General features: G+C 28.7%; 1 protein-coding gene across 4 annotated transcripts in view; it reads left to right on the top strand.

Annotated features, from left to right (window-relative positions):
• Window positions 1–26,458, top strand: part of LOC129989470 (plasma membrane calcium-transporting ATPase 2-like) — a 285,601-nt gene that overhangs the window by 74,356 nt on the left and 184,787 nt on the right. Inside the window, exon 1 of one of the 4 annotated variants that reach the window (XM_056098033.1) lies at window positions 16,843–16,978. The exons of the other annotated variants lie outside the window; for them this stretch is intronic. The gene's annotated coding sequence lies outside the window, so the exon portion shown is untranslated. Of the gene's footprint in view, window positions 1–16,842; window positions 16,979–26,458 lie in introns of those variants that run through there. 4 annotated transcript variants of the gene reach the window in all.

Raw genomic sequence — 26,458 nt, 5'->3', positions numbered from 1 at the left:
GACCCAAACAGATAAGAACTAAATGAGTTAATTAATAAAATTGAAATTCCGATAATTCAATCAATAATTAGAATCGAAAATAAAGTAAATTTCAATTAACCCGAAGGGCATGTTGGCCCTTACATATATGTCGCTTACATATCCGCGAGCCCTAAACTTTGTCTTTTCGTAAAACCTTCCAAAACAAAAACAATTTAGAAAATATTAAAGAGGCGCGTCTTCCCCCAACAATTGCAAATTCATAACAGGATTATGTCAATGGTTCGAGAATTGAATCCGCCGCCATTTACATGTTTTTATCTCTGCAAAAGAGAAGTTCTTTATCATTCTTCTTCCCGGAAAATTCCGCACAGCTGATTATTAATTAACGATCTTCCATTCCTTTAACTATGGCACGGATCACTTAGCCTGATTACGTCGGCGTAAGCAAGAAGCCCTTCGGAGAAAAGGCGGCAATAAAAACCTATTTCTGCTCTCTCTCTCTCTCTGCTTCAAGCAGGAGAGCGGCTATTAGAAGCAGACGTTACCTCACTGGAAAACGAGGAGAGATTTAAGCCCGAACGATCGACAAGTTGCAAGCAAAATTGCAATTTTAAGCCAAGAGTCATTTTCTTGGCGATTTCGAATTGCTTTTGCTTGCGGAAGAAGGACGGTTCACTCGATTTCCAGTTTTAAATAGATTCATCTTTTAGAATGTAGATGAAGCTTTGATCATCTGCTTCTTGAATTTTAGAGGAACGAAGTGAGTGGATCAATCATTAAAGAGGAGAATGGACTATTTCTTTTTGATCGGACGCCTTCTTTGGTATAAGTAGTTTGTTTGGAAAGAAACATTTTGAAGATGCAACATTTTATAGAAATGGCCATTTGTTTATGTTAGTTCATTTGTAAAATAACCATAGACGATGAGTGGAAATAAATAATAATAGAATTAAAAAGATTTTTAACCCTTTGCACACAGAGGGTTCCTGTCGGACACCTTTCAAGACGGTGCATTATTTGGACTTTTTTTTAAATTTTAATTTTAAAAAATATCTACACAGTGTAAGAAGTTGTAATTAAATTTTCGGGAAATTCTATATATTTATTTTTGAGAGCTATAAACAAATAATTGTATGAGGGGAATAATTATGCATCAAATAGCGAAAATTCAAAAATATTTTTTTTTTATTTGCGTAGTAAACTGTAGAATTTGTTTCATTTTTATTTTATTATTATTATTTATTTATTTTTATTATTTTTTTGTAAATCTGGTGATTTTTAATTTCGAGGATTCGAATGTTACAGCACCACTTATAGGCATATTCACTCAATTAAAGTTTCTCATTATGTTATTGGGCTTTATAACTGTTACTACATATAATCTGGATGATGGTTATAGTTTTGTTATTCGTGATGGCGTAAACTTAAAAGTGTCCACGCTATGAATGGATTATTAATAGTACTGTCATTTTTTTTCATATTCAGAGGTGAGATTTTCTTTGTTATACTCTGAAATTATCTCGTTAAAATGGAATTATTATTATATTAAATTTTTCACTGATGAATTTATTAAACCTCCTCATTAGATGACCCATTCTATTTGAAACACTTATTGTTATTCCAATCCCTGTAAATATGTAAAGGACACTCTAGATGCTGAGGCATTACCAAGTGAGTTTTCCATTTTAACCGACGTCATACTTTCACTTGATTTCGGATTTAAGTACTAAAATTTAAGTCATTCGATGCACGCGTCAAGCACGTCATTATAGCGCAAGATGTTAAACAATGACAATGTGCACCGTGATGTCATCAACTCCCTTTTGAAAATTGCCGGTATTGAACAAGATCGATTCACCAGCACTCAGAATTTTATTCTCCCCTCAATAGGAGATAGGAGTAAAGTGAAAGGTTAAGTAGTCCCCTTTGCTGACACAATATGACAAGTTTTATGCTTTATAATGAAAGAATGAATACAATGGAAACAAATGAAAATATATTTCAAATATTTGTTATCGTCTGATAGGAACGAACATTTGACACTTATTTGCAGTACAAGGCAGTATATCAATTTTTATTTATCTAAGTCGTTGCATTTTTTAGTTTTCTCATTCCTGCGAATACACGAATATACTTCTTGTTCTTGCGTACAGCCGACCACCCCGCCACCACTGAACGTAGCAGTATCGACAGGATTTGTTGTGGCCGACTGCTATCTTGAGCATTGTCCATCCTTGCATTGACCGATTTGTCAAACTGACATTCTCCTCGAGGTAATTGGCCACAAAGTGGTCAATTACTGTCCTTCTTCCTTATCTACAAACTCTCAAATAGTTGATAAAAAACTGACAATTTTTGACACCATGTCCTTCAGAGTTTTAAGATTACCTGGTACCATCAGTACTGTACTTAAGTCATTATTTTCAATTTTCAGATTTTTTCTTAATTTCGAGATTTTAATGCATTTCTTTAAATAGTGGTAAACAGTACCGATTCCTCCACAAATGCATTTATTTTCCTGCATTCTTCCAAATCTTTGGAAATAGGCGGGAAATCTCCCATGTAATGATATAATTTGAATTATCAGTGGATGGTATCTTCTTATTTTTATTTCTGGATTAGGAATAAAATCGAAAGATACTCTTCCGTTTTTGGACCTATACCATCTGTCAAATACACGAATATACTGATCCTAAAACTGATATCTACAATTCTGTTGATTAAGATTATGACACATTTCATCCATTTAGTTCGCTAAGATATTTATTAGATTTATATTATATTCGCTAGTTTAGTTAGATATCATATTCATATGAACATAGGCAAACAGCCAAATGTCTTGTGAGCGGAGATCCTCCAAAATTTGTTCAAATCTAGAAACTTGATATAAAGACTATATACCAAAATTTCAATATGATTTAGAGATATCATAAATGGGTAGACAGTCATATTTCTAAATAAAAATTATTAGAATTTCGAATGAGAGAAAATTATGGAGAAAAATTAAAATGCTGAAGCAGACTGTTACTATTATTATAACCCTCTCAATTAATATGCAAAAAATTATTTACTATTAAATTACTATTATTATTATTATTAATAGTAATTAATAGTATTATTATTAATAGTAACTATCCCAAAGCACCAATTTACAGAACAATGCGAACAAAGTATGGAAGAACCATTTACCGACCATAAGAGGCCCAATGACGTAAAGAGAAAGATTTTATACTGTATGATTTCAGTATCATTCAAAAAAAATTTTCGAAGTCTTTCTTAAATAAAATGGCCTTTGGTATTTTTTAAATAAATTTCTGAAGAAAATTATTTTACTGCAGAGCAAATAAAAATTATATTAACACAACAAATAAAATTAGATTTTACTAAATTCTTTGCGATATGCATAGAATTAGGATGTAAAATTTTACCCAATTAACAAGTATTATGTTTCTAATAATAAGTGAATCTTTATAAATACATTAATATGTGTTCAACTACATGCAAAATAAAATTTAATTCTTTATTCATAATTATTCAAAAGAAATAACAATTATTTATTCTTCATAATTATTCAATTTTATTTATCTATGAACTTTTAATTTTAGATGCCTAATTTAATTTAGATTAGTATGATTCATATATGAATATGCATACAGAAATAAAAAAAAATCGAAAAGAAATTTTTATATAAAATCCATAAGAATAATTTTATGAAAAGACAAAATTTTCTTTAAGTCGCTTATGATGTATTTCAGAGTTACATGATTGTTCATGTTAAATTCAACTGTATCGTTAACTAGTAAAGAAACCAATTAAAGCTTACGTCACCAAATAAGAGAAACACGCCAAGGTGAATGAACTCTCGGGAACTCTCGGTTTTTTGCTTTATTGGAGATTTCGAAATATGTTTTAAAATATTGCTTAAATGTCTATCAGTAATTTAAAAGGTTTCACTGAAATGTATAAAGTGTGCAATTGAATAAAGAATATTTTTAAGGAAAAAAAATGCTAAAAATTAAAAACATTAAAAATTAAAGTGAAACTCAAACTCATTCTGCATTTGTTTTTTAATTTGATGTATGTTAATTAGTGAACGAAAGAAATATAGAAATTAGAGAAATATTTTAATTTTTAATTCTGAATATTAATTTTTAATTAAAAAATAATTAATAAAAAGCTGTTATTATTTGAAAATTACTTCTTTAATAAAACCTTTTCTAATATAAATGTTTCTTCTATCAAATTTTGCAAACCATTAATATAAAATATCTGCAGCTGCACCCAAACTGTCTTATGTATTTCTTATATATTGTCACAAAAAGCCATATTTCTCCAGCGGTTACATAAAATTGCTGTTTATGTCATTAGATGATTTGTTGTGTGTGGTTTATGCCATGTGATATTTTGATACAGCAGCGATGAAATGCAAGTGGAACTTGAAGAAAGTAAATAACTTGAACTGTAAATGCAATAGAAAATTTAAAATAACAAAAATGCATCCATATTATTTAATATAACATCTTGGGTTAGCAGAGACATTTCTGATATTTTATTCTTTTCGATTTCGATTCGAAATATATTTTATAACTCATTTTTGAAAGAATTATACTTAAAATTGAAAATGAATGGAATTAAATTTTAAATTGCTTATAAAATGCTTGTCTAAATAGAAGAATGAAACAGATTGAATTTTTTAATTTATATTCTTCGGAATATTATTCTGAAAATTTTCATTATAGATAAAATATCCTCATTGCTTTATCTAAGTATTGTAAGTCAAATTAGCTAAATATTTTTTGATGCGAAACGCTTGTAGGGATTCATAGCATCTACTCTAAAACTGCTACATATAATATACAACTATTGTCAGAAAATATAGTTTGCTGAGGTTGGTTTCAGTCACTAAATAAAAAATTTCTGACGTTTCTGTATATGGTTATCGATGCGCGACTTATTAATGCATTAACACCGATATAATCCTTCAGTTTTAATAAATAATAGCAGTGTTTAGTTTCATAATCCTCTTTAAAAGATAAAACCTGATACAACAATGTAAGTTAATAGTATCGTTAGCGTCAGTGGCAGTGTATTGTTAAAATAGAACACTTGTAACAGGAATTTCCTGCTAATTCCCTCTAGTCCTTTAAATTATTTAAAAATATTATATTAAAATAATCTTTGTAATTCTAGTTTATTTTTTGTTAAATCGATGTCAAAAACAAAAATTATAAACTTCTCTTTATTTATGAATTAACTTTTAATAGCTAAATATGATTATATCTAATATCCATCTACAACAAGGATCGTTTCAAAGGAAAGTTCATCATTACTTTCAATTCTTTTTATAAAAATCATACTATTTTGACAATAAAATTTCTTAAATGTAATTATTATCATTTTAAACAATCATACAAAATTTTGTAATCTTGGTTTGTTTATTAAAGCTCTGAAATTTTAAAATATATCCTATCATCCTTTATAACTTTAGGAGTGTCGGTTTTTGTTAATTTACACCTTTTAAGGTCCCGTTTCTTCTAAAATCTCATTTTTGATCGAGTCGAATTTTTACTTTTTTTTTTTAATCAGTGAGGATTTAACATAATAATTTTTGGAACTGGGGCTAAATAAAGGAAATTATATGATCTTTAAAAATAAATTAAATCTTCCAAATGAACCGAGATGATTGACTTTTTGATAAATTGACTCAATTGAAAAAAATCATACCCTCTGCCGAGCGCTTGAACTATTTAAATAATTCTTTTTTAACAGTATTCTGGAAAATTAATCTAACTGGGTTTATCCTTAGAAATTAGCAAAAATCTTAATCATTTGCTTGTATCGTCAAAAAACAATAAAAAAATCTTTTAATTCTGCTTAACAAACTAAACTGTTCTATTACTTGACCTAAATGTATTTATATTGTTTAATATGAAATATCAAAAGTCCGATGCCAAGAAAATTCGATAAAGACTTGATGTGAAAAAGATCCAATCACAAGAACGACTTCATTATTTATCGAAAAACGGATCTTAGCATGAAATCGAGCTTTTCCCAGAATATTATGTCACACTCGACTTAATGAGAAGCTGTTTTTTTTTTTTTATCATTTCGTAGCCACTCTATGGTGAAACTTTATTCGTCGGTTTCGCAACATCATTTTAATACAAGAATAAAGAAAAAGTATTCATCAGATTTGACGCTACTAACAAATCACGCAGAATAAAAAAACTGTAATAAATAATCCCCAAATCATGTCAGCAGTTTGTCACTTTAAATCGCTTTATCAGTTGAAAACCTCCAACGATGCATGAAGTACTTTACTTGTAGCTCGAATTTTATGCGAATTATAGATTCACAGCGTGGTGTTGGCATTCCTTGAAATAGTGAATGAATTAAACCATGACATAACAAAAGAAAGGTCTGTGGGGTGTCGATGGGTACTGCTTTTTGTTCCAACTGCTACAAGAAGAAAAACCTAACCACCTGTCATTTCCTCGTTCCATCTGAAAAAAAGAAACCAAGCGGGTTTATTAATGTTAGGTTTACTGGTACTTTCTAAGTCGGAGATTTTTTCGGATTAATTTCCGGAAACGAAGAATCCAGAAATATGTTGCTGGATTACGTAGCGAATGTCGGAAAAAATGCTTCTTGCGAGATACATAAAGGTATGTTTTTAAAAAAAAAACTTTTTCTTCTTTTTTGAATTATATTTTCAAAAAAGTTAAAACTGCGCTGTCAAATTCTTGTATTGATGGGATTGCTACAGATTTTTACTTCATGCCATGACATTCAAATATTACTTGAAAGCATCGGGATTTTAAATAAAAGATTCCGAAATATTTTATCTTTAGTAATATTTTGGGGATCAGATGTTTCAGATTAACTAGGGCTGGTACTGAAATTCTTTTCGATTGAATTCCTTTCCTAGATTACCATGATTTGTTTCTTATTTCAATGGAATGCCCCGGTTTCTTATAGATTTAACTTGAAAATAAATAACTCATATATAATACTTAAAATGGTATTAATTTTTGAAAAATCAAATAAAAAAATGATTAAAAAAACACTAAAGATGATTTTAACTCTCGCTAAACTTTAAAATGACCTGCTATTATTTTTCATCTATCTTCGTATTCCTGGTTTTTGACTTTTTGTTAATGACTGAGAAAACATTCGACTAAAAATTAATTGTCCATGAGACCTTTATTTTTTTTTACCTTTATGTAAATAGTTTATATTTAAAAAAAAGATACATCGGTTTTAATATTTTTTAAAAAAATTGTTAAGAAATTTATTTTTAACTTTTATTTTACCTTCTATGGAGTCGCCTTCGTACATTTTGAAATAAAAAGAAAAAAACAGTACAACAAAATGCAACACTTGTGATTTTTTTTATTCAGTCTATTTCTTAATAACAACTTATTTCGTTGTCTTCAATTGTTTAAATTTTATCAGTTTTATTTTATTTCATATATTCCATTTTGAAATATAAAGCTGAAAATTTATGTAAGTTATATAAGGTTGCGCAAAAAAAAATGCTAAAAAATATTTGGCCGAAAATGTATATAAAGTAATATATATATATATATATATATATATATATATATATATATATATATATATATATATATATATATATATATATATATATATATATATATATATTTGTAAAGGAAAATACGAAGAAAAATATATAAAGTTTTTATCTTTATTTTATTATTTATACTTGTTTATTTAATTATATATTCCATTTCGAAATATGAAGAGGAAAAGTTATATTTTAATTTGTATAAAATGTACTATTTAATTTATAACAATAAGATAAGAAATTACGTTTTTGCCATTGTATGTAAACGTTTACAAAAATATCGATGATAAGAAATAGATGCTTTAAAATTCAAAAAAAAAAAAAAAAAAGATAAAATAAAAAAAAAAACATTCCTAAACATTTGATACTATGAATACGAAATTTCCCCAACTTTAGCGGTAAAATTAAAAAACACTGTCTGAAAGTTTTTAATTGCCTCCGAAAATATAACATTTTATTTTCTCAAAGACTTTAAAAAGGATCATTTAACATCCTATTATCGTATTCAAAAGTATTTTTAAAACTTTGTGCTTTTTTATGAATCATTCTTTTTAATAATACACGCAAGTTTAAAATACTTGTTTCTGCATGAAAAACATTTTCTCGATTAATTACCGATGAAAATCTTTTTAGCCCAGCTCTGAAGCATCATCATAAATTAAATTATGCACTTATGTACTTGATGGATAAAAGTTTAAGAAAAGGGAGATTTAGTTAATAATTGATGATATAATGTGGGTTAAATATTTAATTACAAATTCTACGATCACGCATCTTTTGTAAAAAATCAGATGCTAACTGGCATTGTAATTTCAAATAAATGAATATTCATCGTTCTTAAGTTGCTACTTCATTACACATTTCCAATTTAATTTTTAAAAATTTTTTAGGTTTTTTTTTTTTTTAATTTTACCGATTTACAATTCAAATTTGCATCTCATTAAAATATATTTACCCATTCTATTATATTCGATTTAACCTGTTATGTGACAAGCTATTTTAGGATCCGTGGATTATCCATTTGAAGAATTATATTAAGTTTTTCAGTTTTTTTTTTAATGATTTATTGAAAACTAAAGTGATTAAAGAAAGTAATCTCGATTCAATCCATTAAAGTTAAAGATGAAATTAGTAATTATAATGTTGTCACAGTCAACGATGAGAGGAATTTTCCATATCATCTAATTGAATATTATTTTGTGTAGTGCTTTGACTTTGTTCTCTTTTCTTAACTTCTCGTAATGGATTCCAAAATTAAAACGGCACTGTGTTTTGTGAACGCATCATAAATACATGAATAGACGCATTTGAAAGTTTTTATTTATGTAAAACAAATTTCCAAATTTAGATAAATCCAAGTTTTAAAATGTTGCTTTAATTGGGGTAATAATTTCTAATATGATAAATTTCAAGACTAAATAATTTTTAATGTGATAATCTTCAAGACTAAGTAATTTCTAATATAATAATCTTCAAAACTAAATATTATAAACTCTCTGCAAGATAGATTGTTAGAACTAAAGCAACCAAATTTAGATGAGATTGTTTCTTTATTAGTAGATGCCTTAAAGTAAAACACTAAAAAACGAGCTTTCTATTTTTTAATTGTATTTTCATTAATTAAGAATTACTAGAAATGTAAAATCATTTTCCTTTAAATCTTGATAACATAACGTTGCAAAAAAAAACCATCTTTAGGCCATTTTGAAATTTTAAAAAATCAATTATTAATTTTACTCCGTACAATTTTTTCTCTATTTCTGTATACTTTTAGAAAATACTTTAAATATATTTTTCAAAATATATTTTGATGTCTTAATGATTATATTTATAAATAGCATGTTATGGCAATATCAATTGAATTTTTATATCTTTAGATTATCACCCCCCATACAGCCATAAAATATTTGTAAAGATAATGCATAGATAAATGAGCTTAGATTAAATTATTATCTTATTACGATGTTTTAGATTAAAGGATTGCAGCTCTTTTAAGTTTCTTTTGTTATTGTTTATTATTCTTTTTTGTTTTATACTAAAACTCAGTTTCATACTATATTTTAGTAAAGTGCTTTTATTATAACTATCTAACTAATAAAAAAGACTTATGTAGGTCACTCCGGATTGAAAAAACTTTTTTATAGTTTATTTGGTAAAACTTTATTGATGTTGACATGGCAGAACTCTGAATTTTATAATTTGTTTCTTTTTTTAATCAATAACGCATTATACTTGTTAATATTTGTGTATTGTAAAAACAAGCGGAGAAAGTTGTAAGTTGTCAACTTCCAAGATGTCAGTTTAACTATAATGCCACGTTATGAAAGCATGATTCACAAAAATTGTTATCTAGAATCGTAAGCTTAAATTATTTTTGATTATTTTCTAAAATATCTATAAAAAGTATTTGTTCTCATTAATTAATAAAATTGTATTACTGCTATTATCCATTTGATTCGTAGATTTGATTGGTTTACAATCTGTTTAGTTTCGAAGAACAGCCAGCGTGTGTTTGTAGTGCTAAAGGGTTTGCATCCATATTTCAGCATTTTTATAAACTTTTTTGTGTCATGATTTATTTCATGTTTGTAAGGATAAAAATTTCATAATCAATTTATTCACACTCCGTTTACATTTCCAATTTTTTTTTTTTTTTTTTTTTTTGAAATTTCATGCATTTGTGTATTGCAGATGATAGAACATTATTAAAATAATTTTAGAACTTAATTGTGAATATCGAATTAAATTTCATACACTATTATTAAACTTATTGTGATAAATTGAATTAAATTTTATATATTAATCTATATTGTTAAGACGAATATAATATCTGGAATCCATGACCGAATGGTTTCATATTATTCTCGAATTCAAATAAAAAATGACCATCCAAGACAAATAGGATCCAATGAATCCTGTCTTACACACAGTTTACACAATGAACACTTAATAGGCTCACAAGATACTATATTACTACAAGATACTATTTCTCTTTCAGACAAAGATAATGATTTGAATAATGATTGTAATCACAGCATTTAATTAACTTGTAATTTTTGTAAAAATATCTTTTAAATAATGGAAACTTTCAATTATAAAAAAAAATATTATATTCAGTTAAAATTGCCAAAAGATTGCATTTATATTATGAATTTCAATTTCAAGACTTAAATATATTTAAATTAACATAATGATAATTGAAATTTCGAATAATATTATGCTTTTTTTCATTTACATATTTGCCCTAAAGTAGAATGATTTCAATGCGCCATCATTTTAGCAATATATTTATTATTAAGTAACTAGTTTAAATTGAAATACGTTTGTTTTCTTTACCCTTTTCATCTTTAACGTCAAAAACTCTTGTTCTGTTCAAGTTTTAAAACTAAACTGTTTACCTTTGATTGATTAAAATTCTCAAAGTGATTTAAAAAACGATGCAAGTGAAATCAGTTAAATCAAATCCTGAAGTTATATTAACAAACATTGTACTAAATGGTATTTTTCACCTCGAAAACTGCAACCAATAAAAACGGTGACTCAAATTTGTTGTTGTAGAAAGGAAACAGACGGTTTTTATGATCGGTTGTCAGTCCGTCTCTCGATCATTACCGCATCCGATTTAATTTTTTTTATTTTTTTTCCTTATTAGAATCTATTTTTAGATGGGTAATAATATCTCGAGATATAATTAAAAGAATTACTCCTCCCTTTAACAATAACCGAGCCAAGGTTAGTCGGCGGGTCCCTGCCAGCTGGCATGCATCTCAGAAGCGCCCACATTCGGAGCTCGGATTCAGCACAATGGGGATGAGATTCCACCGGGAACGTGGCGAAATCGAGACTGGAAAGAATTTCCGTCCACGATGATTCGCTTTATATTTAATTCTAACAGCCTTTGGAGACCAGATCGACAGCCAGGAATGTTGCTTCCTGTTGTTTCGTTTCATTAAGACAAGCAATAAAAATGGGAGACCTGATGAAAATCCGGAAATGATGTTCTATCTATGGCTAAGAGGAGTGTGTCTCTCACCTTCCCCTTTCCAGCCTCCTTCGAAGTACAGAGAAATTTTAGCAGAAAAACTCTTTACATTATTTACTCACAGGAGTTGCGGAAATAATCTTAGCTTGGATGAACTTAAATAAATTTCCTAAACAATTGAACCAGGTTTATTTAATATTTTATTCTTTATTCTTTAATATTTTGTGTGCCTAACCGCCTTCTGCGACCAATGTGTTCGTTCACCTTAAATATTAATATTGTTTTCTTTCAGTTGAATATTTAATGTATAATTTGATATTCACGAGTCCTTTAATAATGCAATTTCAAATGTCAAATTGTTATAGACATTCTACCAGTAAATTTAGTAATCTTGCACTTATATTGTTCATTGACTACATGAACCTATCTAATGAAGACAAAATAACAGAATATTTTATAACAGCTGAATTTTTGATGAAATAAGTGTTGAGAAAAAAATAAAGATTAATAAATATAATCAACGAGCTTTCTGCATATGTTATTTCCAATTAGTAATTTGAGACATTGCATGCTGATTTTACAGGGAAAAAAATGACGGAATAAAACTAGATTAGGATATGTATAAATATATGAGCTTTTATCAATAAAAGAGTAATTTAAAAAATTCTCTAAACAATGGTAATGACTGGAGCTTCATTGTAATTATGAGCAGTACTATCGCAAATTATACATAAAATATTTTTAGAAAATTTATTGAAATTAAAATATATGATTGAATGAATTTGTGAATGCAAATCAGTCTGGATGATTAAAAATTAACTTTTCTATTTTTCAAATTTGAACACGACGGGAAAAAATATTTTAAGTGATAATATTTCTGGGAATTATCGATGGAAAGCGCTAAGTTTTATTTTATTTAAATTTTTATGAAAGTTTCGAGAAAATCACTGGTAAGTGCACTGTCATACTCTACAAATATGTACTTGGTTGCTGTAAGTTTAGCATTCTGTACAATGCCAGCAAACAAATATAATATACGCATTCGCTTTTGTTATCAGTTGAAATATAGAAGATCATATACAGGGATCCTGTCTTTTCGTGCGCAGTAGCGGGTCTCTAGACTCTAGTTCCAGTTGGAGAAACGCTTTGAAAGGCTGAAAGAATTCTATTTTATGTCGTTGTGACAATAAATGTATTTATAAAAAAAAATTAAGAATTCTAATTATTTATAGGGCCCTCCAATTCTATTAGTTATATTTTGTAAAAACAATTATATACAGTTTAAAAAATAAAAATATTTAACCAAAACAGAGTTGTATGCAAATTTATTTTAAGGACAATTTAGAAAAATAACGTATGCTGCAATCTTCAAACACTCCTTTAAGATCTCAGTCAAGGCTTCAAATTTATTGTAAAACACTTGTCTAAAATAGGGATTTTCAACATTTTTAGTCGCAGAAGAATGAAATTTTTGTTTAAAATGTTAGTGTCAGTAATATTTTACTAAATATGATTGATGGAGTAACGAATAAAAAGTTGCTAAATTTAATTTTTTTAAAAAATGGATAGTATATTTTTAAAGGATAGAAATCAGCATTTTGGCCATGTTAAGAATAAATACCCTGTATATTTCATTGAAACAGTGATTATTTAAGAATTGGGAAAAAACAAAGGATCTGACTAATTGAATGCTAAATTTTCGATAATCTGTATCACTTTAATTTGAAATTTAATCGAGTTGAAAATAAAGACGTTTAATTATTCTTACAAAATAAATCTTCGTTACAAAGTCTTCTAACTTTTCTTAACTTTATTATCAGTCTCTAAATCTCAATTTAATTTGGCGAAAAAAAGGAAATAACTGATTTTTTTCAAATACATTTTTAATTACTAACGTTTTACATTGCCTCAGATTTAATTTTTTCTAGCAGAAAAAATGAATATGCAACTAGCTGATAATTTTCCTTATTAAACATATTTGGATGCAGTTTGTTTAGTACAATTTATTAATGAAGATCGGAAATTGAATCGGTTGATAAGTTTTCTTTATTTGCTAATAATATGGAATTTATGCAATTTTATTCAAGATAATTTTTATACAGCTGGTATTTAACTTTTATTTTCTCTCACTATCGCTATTTAATTACTTTGGTTATAATTATATAACTTTACGATTTCTAAATAGTAAAATTATACAAAAAGTTTCTCAAATATCATTATTTTGTTAATTTTAATTTTATAATACCTATCAGAATCGATCAAATTGGATTTACTCAATCAAAGCCTTTTTATCACACTGATTTCCTCGCAATTCAAGCTATTTTGTTTTTAATGGTACTTGTCACAGACAAGCCAACTGACTTTAGAAGTCAGTGATTTTTAAGCTAATAGTGCGTCTCTAGTTTTTCAGTAGCACCATCTAGGGCCAAGAGTGCGACTTAGCTACTCACACGTCACAACCCTTTTTAAGGGGCGGACTTCATTCATGTATTTCATTCACTTATCCACAGATCGTAATTTAGACCTGAATCAGAGAAATATCACCTCTGATCAAGTAGCCCCAGTGGCTTTATTGATATTGACATGGAGGACTTTGTGACCACGACAGATTTATACATGCATCAGCCACCACACACTCTGAGAGTCTTCGCCGGCGGGGTTCGAACTCGCAACCCAAGGGACACGAATCCAACGCCCTACCAACCAGGCTACCCCTACCAAGCTATTTTGTTCAGCTCTTATCCGAAGAGTATACACATATTAACCAAATTGCCGACTTTTTAAATTATTTTGCTTTTACCTATATTTTTTTAAAAATATATGATAGCTGCAATCATGTGAATGGAATAATTTTAGCTCATCTCATTCGCTGAATATGTCACATCAATTAATTTTTGAAATTTCTTCCTCATATCAAAGATGGAAATAATGGCCGTGGTTACAGAGCATAAATTAAAACAACGCGCAGTTAGATTTTAGAGCATATGTCTACTTATATATCGTCTGGTCAATTGATTTCATTTGATTCGTCTGCATCTGTTCGAAATCATTTTATTTATTTCATTATTAGCAAATAAAATTAATTTTCACTTACTATTTATTTATTAACTCTTTCAGATACAATGACAAGTCAGAATTGGGCATCGAATTACTGAATTTTCAAATTTTAAATCTACAATTAAGGGAAAGTGTTAAATAATTTAAAATGCAAAAATCACTTAAAAATGCTTTAATATCACAAATTCCCTTTTATTATAATAGCAATATAAATAAAAATAAATGTACCAAATAGAAAACTTTATCTAACTAGCAAGTTTAATAAATTCATAGGGGTTAGGTCAAGGAATTAAACATTTTTAACATTCAAATAGCTATTTTTTTATTTTCAATTTCTAACCTATTTATATAAAATACTTTTAAAATTTATGAGGCTTTTTTATGCCTAATTACAACTCAGTAGCTTCGAATTTTACTTTTACTGTTTTATAATAGAAATCAATTACAAAACAATTAATCATAAAACATTGAACCTCAAATTTATTCCTTTCTCTCAAGCTCTTAAAAATACTCCTTCAAAGTGATAACGCTGTAGTTAATGTTGCCCTTTGACAGACTTTTCAATGGCTGCGGCTAGAAAGATCCGAGAACATCATTTATCAAGCCGTCGATATTTCAAGGGCTTGTTGGCAACGCAATCGGCACCCTCCATTTCTCCGAAAAAAGGAAATTCCAGCGATAACATTCAATCTGGGGATGTATTTTAAGAGCTGCCAAAAATGAATTTGGTGATTCAATCTCTCTGGAAAAGAAGAAATTCGAAATTTCAGATTAAAATGAAAACACCAAGATGGATGGTATCGTTGGCTATTATTTAGTGAAACTTAATGTGCTCGACATAGGAGTAATGAAAATGAAAACTATTTGAAAATATTTTCAAGAAAAGTATCACAAATAAAAAGTTATTTGTTTGTTCTTTCCCTTAAGTAATTCTTAAAACCGGATTTTTTTTCAAAAATATAAATTTAAATTGCCATTGTTATAATGTTAATAAATTTGACATCATGTTCTCAAGACAAATATAACTCGTATGTTCTCTAGTATGCTGCAAGACAATCGATGCACCATTTTTTTTTTTTTACGTTGCTGTGTTCATATTATACCAAATAAAGTATAAAAAAATCTATCTCGAGATTTTAATGAATGGACATATTTTAGACTTGTATGAGCTCAAAAAAACTATTTTTGGAACTTATCCACCTGTCTGTAAACAAGATAACACAAAATCGCTTAGATCTAGATGGATGTAATTTGATCTATAATTTCTTTATATCAAATTTGCAGATTTCTGTCAAATTCTGGACGAATCTATGCACGGAGAAGCATGTCTATCTCTTTTCAGAAGCTTGTCTGTAGAAATTACTTTTTAGCCATTTTTTTCATATTATTTTTTTTTAATTTTAAATATATTACATAATTTATTATTATAATTATTATAGAATTTTGAAATCACTTTTTCTCAATTTCAATATCAACTCAATGAAATAAGCAGTTGCTTTTAATGAAATTCCAAGATTATTATATTATATTGTCATCTGCAATGCACATTCTGCAGAATTTTTAGTACATTAGAAAGTAAAGAATTTTTTATTGTATAAAATTCCGAAATTGTATAACCGAATAAAATCAAATAAAAAAAACAGTGGGGATCAGAAAACATTTTTTTTTTCTTTTCCAGCGTCAATAAAAAAGTTCTAGTATAAAAAGTTCTAATCTCTAACGAACGATGCTGTTATGACTAAAACTGAAAAACTAAAAATCAAACATTACAAAGTTATGACTATACATAGAAAAACGCAGAAACGATAAACCAACGATCATTATAACAAATCAAAAATGGTAAAGTTCAAAGATCAATGTCTTGATTTGATTTTTTTTCATTATTTAATAATAATTAGTCAAGCATTAGATATTTTATCCAACGCTATTGCACCATTTTGTGTCACTGAATTTTCACAAACAACATATTATAAGACTCCTTTATACTTTCACAATTAAAATTCTATTCCTTCATTCCGTGGTTGCCCGTTCTAAATTTAAATCAATTATCTTTTTTTTTCCTCTCTTCATTCGAAATATATCTTTTTTTAATGTCCGCATCAAAGAGAATTGTACCGGTTGCCATCAATTATATGAAATTGAGACATTTATTCCCCGAATTAAATACTTCGTTGTTGTCTGGCATTGCAAAAGCTACGTTCGCCTGATCGGTTTAGTGCGATGAAGAATGCGATTCGTTACGGATTATTTGATTTTAAAAGGAAAAATAATCGTGAGAATTAGGAAATGTTGCCGTTTTCAATAAAATAAATTTGCTTGTAATCGATTCGTATTTCGGATTTTTGCTGCTAACCTGGGTTGAATTCAAAGTAAGTTATAATTCATTTTTAACTTTTTACAGTAATTAATTGCTATATGAATGAAAGTAACCGGATATATTGAATTAGCCAGTATAAAAAATATTTTAGACTCTTAGCGTAGAATTTAAAAAATGCTTTATTTCCTTTTTATGTATATACTTACAAAATTTTGAAGAAATAAGTTTTATTTAATAAAAAGAAATTTTCCAAGGTAAAATTCTCCTGTCTTTTTTCTACTCCTCGTAACTTATTACGCACCGTTTTAGTGAATAATCTCGGGTATACATATATTGCAATTTCTGGAATTGTTTTAACCCGTTGCACTCGTAAGTCTCTCAGGCACCATTCAAGACGGTGTTCCATTTTGATATTTATTTATTTATTTTGATTTTCATTCTTAAAAATACCTACAGAATGTTAAAAAGATGGAGATTAATTTTTCGATAAAATTCAACTTAATTACGTACATTTATTTTTTTCGGAGCAATAAAAAAATCCTTATATTAGGGGAATATTTATCCTTCGAATTACTTTTCTGAATACAAAGGATAATCCCCGCTATTAGTCTCGTGTTTCTAACTTATGATCATAAAAAGATCAAGTGTCCCGGGTTCGCTTGAACAAAGGCATATTTCAGCATACAACTTAAGTTGCCTCTACCCTAATATCTTGTGTATTCTAGGACAAAATTTAGATCTAGTCTCTTTAAGGTTGTGAATTTTAAAATATCGAGAAAGGAAATTGTTGCATTTAATTTTGAATACATACTTTCTGGTATTAAGTATTAGAATTTACAATATTTTTTGAATAATTTGGAACAAGGATTTTCCAGGTACTCTTTATCTGTTATATTCTATGCTACTGCTTCTTTAAGAATAATTTAATTTACATCAACCTTTGCAAATAATTGTTTTTTTCTTGCATATAATTAGAATGTAGAATTTTGTTAGCATAGACTGAATTTTTAATAATTTATATCTTATTTATCACATAATAAGAATCTTTTATCTGACTTAATGAAAGGGAAAATGCACGATAACTAGGAAAGAAATTATTTGAATTCATTTCCCGAAATTGTATAGCATATGTAATAAATTCTTCCCCCAGCATAAAAATTGTAAAACTTGAGCATGGTAATAAAATTCGAAAATTCTGATTTTTATTTCCAAAAACCTGTATGATAATTTAATGATTTGTAGTAAAGATTAGAGTTCGCATATTAGACATTTTTTTTATCGACGGGTAAACAAAGAACTGTAATTTTAGTAACACAATCATTTACAAAATTTAATTTGCCTAAATCATTGCGTTTTTTAATTATCATATTTCCATGCATGTAAATATATAAGTCGAAAAACGGTTAATTTCTTCACGAAATTAATTAGAAATTTATTATGGATCAAATTTTTATATTCCGAAACCGTGCTCCAAATTTTACTTATCTAGTTCTTAACTTTTTTATTTGTGTTGTTGGCTCTGAGACAAATAGATACATGTCCAGTTCATGATTTGATTCAAAATTTCATATTAAACTACAAATTTCATCCTAGTTCAAAGCGTTCTTGATTTACCATATTCACAGGCAGGCAGACATAATATACCAAATATGGATTTTCCGGATTCGGGTAGGGCTGAAATGTGAAGGTACGTCAAAATCTTTTATTCGAAGTAGCTAGCAACTACAATAATTTTTATTTTTATATTTTGTACACGGGAAAGCAAAGAGAAGAGACATTTTTTATGTACCTTGTATTGAACTTGACATCTGCCATAAAAGTTAAATTCAAATTTCATCAAAGTAAGAAAACATATAATCCCCAAAATTAATAATTTATAACAAAAACAAGTTAACAAGCAGTAAAAATATAAAAACAATGCACGTTTTAATAGGATGTAGCTTTCTATTTATACATGCTTTCTAGCTGCCACATGCCATCTCGTGAAACGGATCCAATCGAAGCTTGCACATTCCCCTTGCTCTTACATGTATGTATTTCAAGTTTCTATTGCATAATTTAATCAGTCTTGAAGAATAATTTTAATTTCATTTACTTAGTTATTTCTTCTGTAACCGTGTCCTTTGAAACATTACCACTTTTCGTTTTCGCCGCCAAAATAAAATAGACGTAATGAAAAACACTCGATATATTGATTGATTAAAACACAAAAACATGCACAAACAATGAAAGAATGTCAACAATGACATTCACTCCACGGCATCTGATTCGCATGGAATCTCCCGTAACACTAACTATCCGGGTTTTACGTAATCGTTTGACCTTGACGTACAGAAAATAACGAACAAGCATTCTCATAACAATCAGCTCACCTGACGATAGTGAAAATCAGAGGTTACGTTTTAAGACTTGTTATTTTTAATCAATTCAGATAATTTCATATTTAGTAATGAGGTAATCGAGTAATTTCATCTACGCATGCAATTTTATTTAATACTGTTCTTATTCATTAATATAGATTCTTAACCTTTTAAAATTAACCCTTCGCACTCGGACGACTCCTTTCAGCCACCATTTAAGACGGAGCATTTTGACATTTTATTTATTTCTTATTTTGATTATAAAAATTACGTTTGAAGTTGTATGAAGATGTGAACCAGTTTTTCAATGAAGCCCCCAACTTAAAACAATTATATATATTTTTCGGAGTAATAAATAAGTTCTTGTATTAGGTGAATAGTTATGCATCAAATTAGTTTTCCTAGAGCAAATGGTTAATACTCTGACTGTAATGTCCAAGCGTGGTTCGAAAGTTGATTCATTTTGTTTTCAAACATTTAGGGCAAAATTTAATCATTCATTGATAAAAAATAAGAGAGGACGCTTACATTTCTCAAGTAATATCTTTTGTTTTTGCTGTTTTCGACTTTTAATTGAATTATTATATTCATATTCTGAAAGGAATTATTCAATAGAGAAAGCAACGCAGTTAAGGGATTAAATATTCTATTTTGAATTGAAAAATGTTTATTTTTATTTTTGAAATGAAGTATTTTCTACACTATATCGAGATAACAAGGGAAATATCTGAAAGAATAATATAAATTTTAAATACTATGATATTTGTTTTTGGTTGGAAGATACACAGATGTTTTTCCTTCTAATTACATGTGTAAAAAGAATTAGGTTATGCATTCATCTAATGTCTATGCATAATTAGGTGAATTAGGTTATGTATTCACCTAATGTATAATTAGGTTTGGTATTATTTTTTTATGTAGGAAACGATTAATAAGTCATTGATATTCATCATGATTCTGAGTGAACATTCATTCAAATTAGGGGGAGGAAGTCTTTCATTTTTCAGAACAAAGTACAGCATTTAAATTTTGAATGAGATGGTATTTTAATTAAATTTTACTTTAAACTTTTACTCTTGGTATATTTGATTTTTCTGAGTCAATATGAACACAAACTTTATATGGTAAAATATGCTTATGAAACAATGATTAAGAGTGAAAAGATTAATTTATTTCAATTTGTCAGCAGATTTTAGCGTTTTCTTTAATTATTTTTAACCTCTTGATGAACTTATTCAACCTCATAAATGATGACACATCCTGTTTGGGACATTTATTGTTACTAAAAATTGTATCTAAAGTCTCAAAGGATACATGAAGTACTGTAATGTTTCTTTGAGTTGTTTTTTTTTGTTGTTGTTGTTGCTTAGTTTTTGCTTTAAAATAATTGCTAATTTTGACTCGCATTTTAAATTTCCCCCCAAAAAAATAAAAAATAAAAATTTGAACCTCTATATTGAATTGTCGTTGCATGACAATGCTTCAGGATTGTTTCATTGTATTGTATTTTTGAATTAAATTTTAGATTTTACAGTGAATGGTAGCAATGGGAACGTGGGCTTAAAAATATATTTAATATTGTTCCAACATTTATATAAATAAAAACCTTGTACTGAAACGAATAAAAGTATATTTTTTATATACATTTCCAAATATTTTGAAATATTTTTGATTTTAAGAAAAAAAATTGCTCGAAAATATTATTTATACAGAAGAGAAACTAACAAAATTTTTAAAGTTTATTGTCTTATAAAAAAGAGATTTTGTGCGATAATAGGTTTTGATTTTTTTCAGAAAAAAAAATTGCTAACTTTTCAATTAATGAACGTGAGACTCATTTTTAATTAGAAATCCAATTATTTTTAAAAAAAATATTTCCTTAATAAACATTACTCTTCGAGAAGACTGTGTACTTCAAAATTGATAACTCTGATTCTAACGGTTTCTTTTGTGGAGTTTTGCAAAATCATTATTTCTTAGACGTTGCGTCAGGTTGTTCGCCGACTGTAGATCAGCTCCTATTCTTTCTTGGGTTAAGAATTTGTAACTCGATGCATAATTCGGAGTATAAATAAAGAATGTATTCAAATTTGACAACTCCAATTCTAGCCGTCTGTTCTGTAGAAATTTGCGCAACCGTTGCTTCGTAGAGGCTGCATTGCGCTATTCACAGATGATTGGTCAGTTCCTAAGAATTCTATAATTCAATGTATGATACATAACTTGTTTCTTTATCTACGTTCTCTTATCACAACTATATGAATAATTTATTTAAGTTAAATATAAATAAATAAGAGTTACATGACACGAGATTTTAGAGGCAAAAGAATAATTCTATTCTAGCGGGAGTCATCTCCCTCAAGTTTTCTCGTATACATAATAATAAAGGCGAATTCTCGTTTCAGACACGTTTCTTGATACATAATTACAATTGTAGTCATAAAATCGCATACCAAATTTGGTGTATCTTAAGTCATGGCGTTTTTGAGTTACTGTGTTTGCATGTTTCTGAAATTTCAGATGCACAGTCAACCTCTTTTTGGATTTGCCTCAATATTTGTAAGGTGTCCACACTACAGATGTTCAATCTGTGCACCGAATGTTATCCATCTAACTCATTTCGTCTTGTAGTTATTGTGTTAATTTATATTCGAGGAGCAGGACAGACAGACTTCCTCTGAAAGGATTTTGCTCAACATTTGATAGAAATCTGCAAATGTAATATAAAAACCATATACCAAATTTCATCCGTCCAGGTGAAAAGGTTTTGGAGTCATCTTTGTAACAAATAGACAGGCATACATAATTCTAGGAATGTGTTTTTCAAACTTAGAAAGGTCTAAAATATGGAAATTCATTCACCAAAACCTCGAGTTCGAATTTTTTGAGGATTGCAATACTTTTTCTATATTTCGTATAAGAGAAAGTGAAACCGTTTCTTTGGCTTGTGAATATCTAAAATCCCGAAAATCGTCCAAGCTGAAAGATAGTATGCTTAGACGATTACAATACTTTTTGTATATATGCAATCGGATACCAAAAAAATAATAATCAAATCCGGCATTCACTCTATATTCCGTGTCACCCCTCCGAAATGCCTTTTGAGTAATGGCCGGATCATTCGTTGTCGAGGGAAATATTCATTACAAGTACGGGTACTCCTTAATAATTACTATTATTATTAAGATCTAAAATCTCGAAACCAGTCCAAGCTCCCAATATCGTATGTTTAGACGGTCACAATACTTTTTCTATACTTCGAGAAAGTAAAACCATTAGATCTTGCTCATGAAGATCTAAAATCTTGACTTCGTTTAGGCGATTGCAATACTTTCTTTTACTATGTATGTACTCCTACTGACTAACAAAAAATAAAAATAGAATTCGGCATTCCATGTCACCGCTCCGGAATGCCTTTTGACTAATGGCCGGATCATTCGTTGTCGAGGGAAATATTCATTACAAGTATGCATTTCCGATGCATCGGGAACTCCATTACTATTATCTCTGCATGCTCGTCCCTACAAATCGCGGTCGCCAGCCAGAGATTCTGGAGCCCTGCCAAAACCTCACAGCGAGTAGAAGAGAAAGCCCTAACTATCACTGCGAGTCTCTCCCGAATTTGGGGTGGAAAGGGAAGAGTCATCGAAGTATTGATTTCCCCCAAAATATGAGTCCGCTTTTCAGCATCCCCCGGTTAATGGAGGGATGCGATTTTTGTTCCCCGGGATTTGGTTCAAGGTCCCACGGGAGTTTCTAGGCAGCACGTTCATTATCGTCATTCGGATGGGAGTAGCAAAAGAATCGGAAAGTGTTGAGACTAAATGTCTTCAGTAGCTTATTTGAAGTCTAGTTACCCCCCCCCCTTCTCCTTTAGCTTATGTTTCGTGCCATTCGGGAATAACATTTTTGGCGTGTTTGAAGAAACTAACAAATAATAAACAAGTGTTAATATAAAACTAAAAAAAAATTATACCAAGTTTATTATTGTTTGATATTTTTTCCGAAATGTCGCCAATAACTTTTTTGTAACGTGACTTTGAAGCATACGCATTATAGCATCATAGAGTGCAAAATTTTGTGTGTTTATTTTTGAAGATATTTTTTTTATTCTGAGAATTTAGTACAAAATATGATTTGGTTTTTAGTGTGGTTGTTACTTACTTGTGCATTCGTTATCATCATTTGGATAAAAAATAACAAAAAAGGCTAAAAGTAATAATGAGTGCTATTTCGTCAAAATATGTTTCAAAGATATCGTAAATGATCTCTTTGGAGCACATTTTGTCGAAGGATTGCTATTAGATATATATTCAGAACTCATCGTTTTATTGCTATCTCCAGCTTAATAGATGCTCCAGATACAATCAGGAGATGCTCATCTATATTTTCATTTATACAACCGAAGACCACACATTCCGCAGAAGATAGCTATTTGTGCATTCGTTATCATCATTAAAATAAACATAACAAAGAATATGAAGAATAAATGTGATTTTCTTTTGAAGTTATCTTTGGCGTTTTGTTCGCAATCGTAATGTAGTCATGGTAGTTCGCCAGTAGTTCAGGTGATTCAGATTTAACGCCTCACTGACCCACTTGCATCATCAAAACGGTGAACAACCATATCAAAACGAATGAAACAGTATAAGCTCAGCATGTTAAATATTTCATGAGGTGAAATGGAAATGAAGCTGTGCCCCGTGATAGTAGTATCCGAAAAAAAATGACTTTTCCATTAGAAGAGATATTTGTAAAGAAAAGTTTAAGGAATTTGAATCTTATTTTTATTTATTTACTAGCCGCCTTTGGCAACCAGTTGGTTTCTCCGAAGATATTAACTACTTTAAGTTTAATTAAATCATTCATATAAGACTTTATGCCTATGATTCCATCCAATGGTTAGCCATTCAATCTGTGTTAACAGACTTGCATTTATTCTGCTCATTGTAGTCATGAATTTTTCCAATGGAGACCCGTTCCACGACATCATAGTGCTGTTATGCACGGTTCATCTCTAAATTTATTGTGTGGTATCGTAACTTTATTTTTTCATTCATTCTATAAACAACATGGATAATAAACAGGATCCCTCTTTACTATCAACAACGGAAGTAAATCACTCGATCAAATACTTAATTCTACAATGAAAACTATTTGGGTTTCATTCGCAACAACGAAAATATTGTTGCAAGGTACTCTTACAAACATGTTTAAAAATGAATTGAATCTAAACTAAAAAAAATTTATAGCAACTAAATTAGCATAATTTAAAAGAATTTTTTTTTTTATTTAAAGCGGTGTCAAAATCCATTTTTGTGCGATTTATTTCAGACGTTATAGCAAAACTTATCAATGTCTAGCTCACTTTCTACATTAAAATTCGAATCCAATTTTCAAAAAAGCGCCCGGAGGTGGAATTCTTGCTCAGGTGCTGTGCTAGCCATCTAAGCGTGGTCAAAATGACGAAGTCGATCCCAAAATATCCCCTTATTTTGCTTTAAAACTGTGTATTAATACATCTAAATTGCAAAATGAATGACGGCTGAAAACGAGTCTTTCCCTCAGATGAACCCTTTAACCAATGTATTCCTACTTTTAAATATATCGAATTCTGAATCTCTCTATGACGATACAATTCCACACATAAGTTACAAATAATTCACGACCATCAAGTTTTCGATGCATTCTTAATTGAATGAGTAGGGAAGCATAATCCCAATACATACGAATGGTAAAATAATGAGCTGAGCTAATGAACCACACACAAACAAATGAAGCAGATTTTAAATGGCATGCGTCCTGAATGTTAAATAGAATCTGCTTTTCTTTGTAACAACATTTTCAGTAGTTTCTGGTAACAATTCAGATTCCGTTCAAAAGGAAATGGCAGTTTCCTCGTCCAGTTTTCCAGTCCTCGTGTTTAATTTGTCATTTTATCTTCTTTTATGCGATTCAAGTCTACCATAGTCAACTCTATTGATTTCTATTAAATAGATGAACATTCCGTAAGACCATTTTTCATAATAATGGTATGTTAGTTTCAGGCTTAACATTGATTTAAGATTTTTTTTTTTTTTTGCTTTATTGCATCAGATTATTTTTATTTGTAAATTAATTTCATCGATCAATAATGATGAAAGCAAGGCACTTTGTTATAACATGAAATAAGAAATTGAAATCTCTACATTTATGTTCCATTTAAAGAAAATGCTAAGAATTTAAATATATAATAATAATTATTATTTCAATCTTACTCATCGTTGCACAAACCATTCAATAAAATTTCCTATAAAATGGTAGTCCTATATTCAATTTCAAAAATCATTACAGATGGACATATTCCTTCAAAGGAAAGAATACTTTAAATGATATAAAGAATTATATTTTATGTGTTCTAAGTAAATAAATGTACTGCTGAAAATTTACATAATCTAAATTTTTATGCAGTCCCGTTTCTATTAGATATCTAATATATAAAAATGAATTTTTGTTTGATCGTATTTTATGCGCTACTGTGCCATTCTCAAATGGCGATAAACCTTTGCCAATGTATTGCTTTCAACCTAAAAAATCCATGTTTTCCACTTGGTCATTGAATATTGGAAGCTCACGAGTCGGACAGCCAAGAAATTTTTTTAATGAAAAAATATATTATCTACCCTAAAGTATACTTGAATAATAAATTCAAAAAATAGAATTAATATTATTTATACTTCTCCTTTATATAACATTCAATTTCAGTTCAAGTATTGATTGCCGATAAGAAAATAGATGATTCTTTTTATCATTCCTGATGAAACAAGACAGCCATTTCAGATTTCAAACGACATTTCTAAAAGGATCTCTTCTGCAGCAGCAATGCGCCGGGTACCAGCTAGTGTTTATAAAATATTATTGATTCATTAACATTTTAATTTTAAAAAGGTTGGATTTTTCAATCACTAAAACTGAAAAACTGTGAAGTTTTGAAAATAGAACTATGAAATCTTCATAGCTTCATAAATCAGGCAATTTTGTTTTTTTAAGATAATTTACTAATATGATTAAAGGAACAGGAAAAATGAATAAATATTGAAATATTTTTAATTTTTTCAATTGTACATTTCTTTTTTATTAAAATGTTTTAAAATACTATTTACTTCATTTAGAAATTTTTTTTAATTAGAAGT

The sequence above is a fragment of the Argiope bruennichi genome, chromosome 10 (genome assembly GCF_947563725.1).
Source record: "Argiope bruennichi chromosome 10, qqArgBrue1.1, whole genome shotgun sequence".
Lineage (NCBI taxonomy): Eukaryota > Metazoa > Arthropoda > Arachnida > Araneae > Araneidae > Argiope > Argiope bruennichi.
The sequence above is the reverse complement of the archived record's forward strand: the minus strand, read 5'-3'. Positions and strand labels throughout refer to the sequence as shown.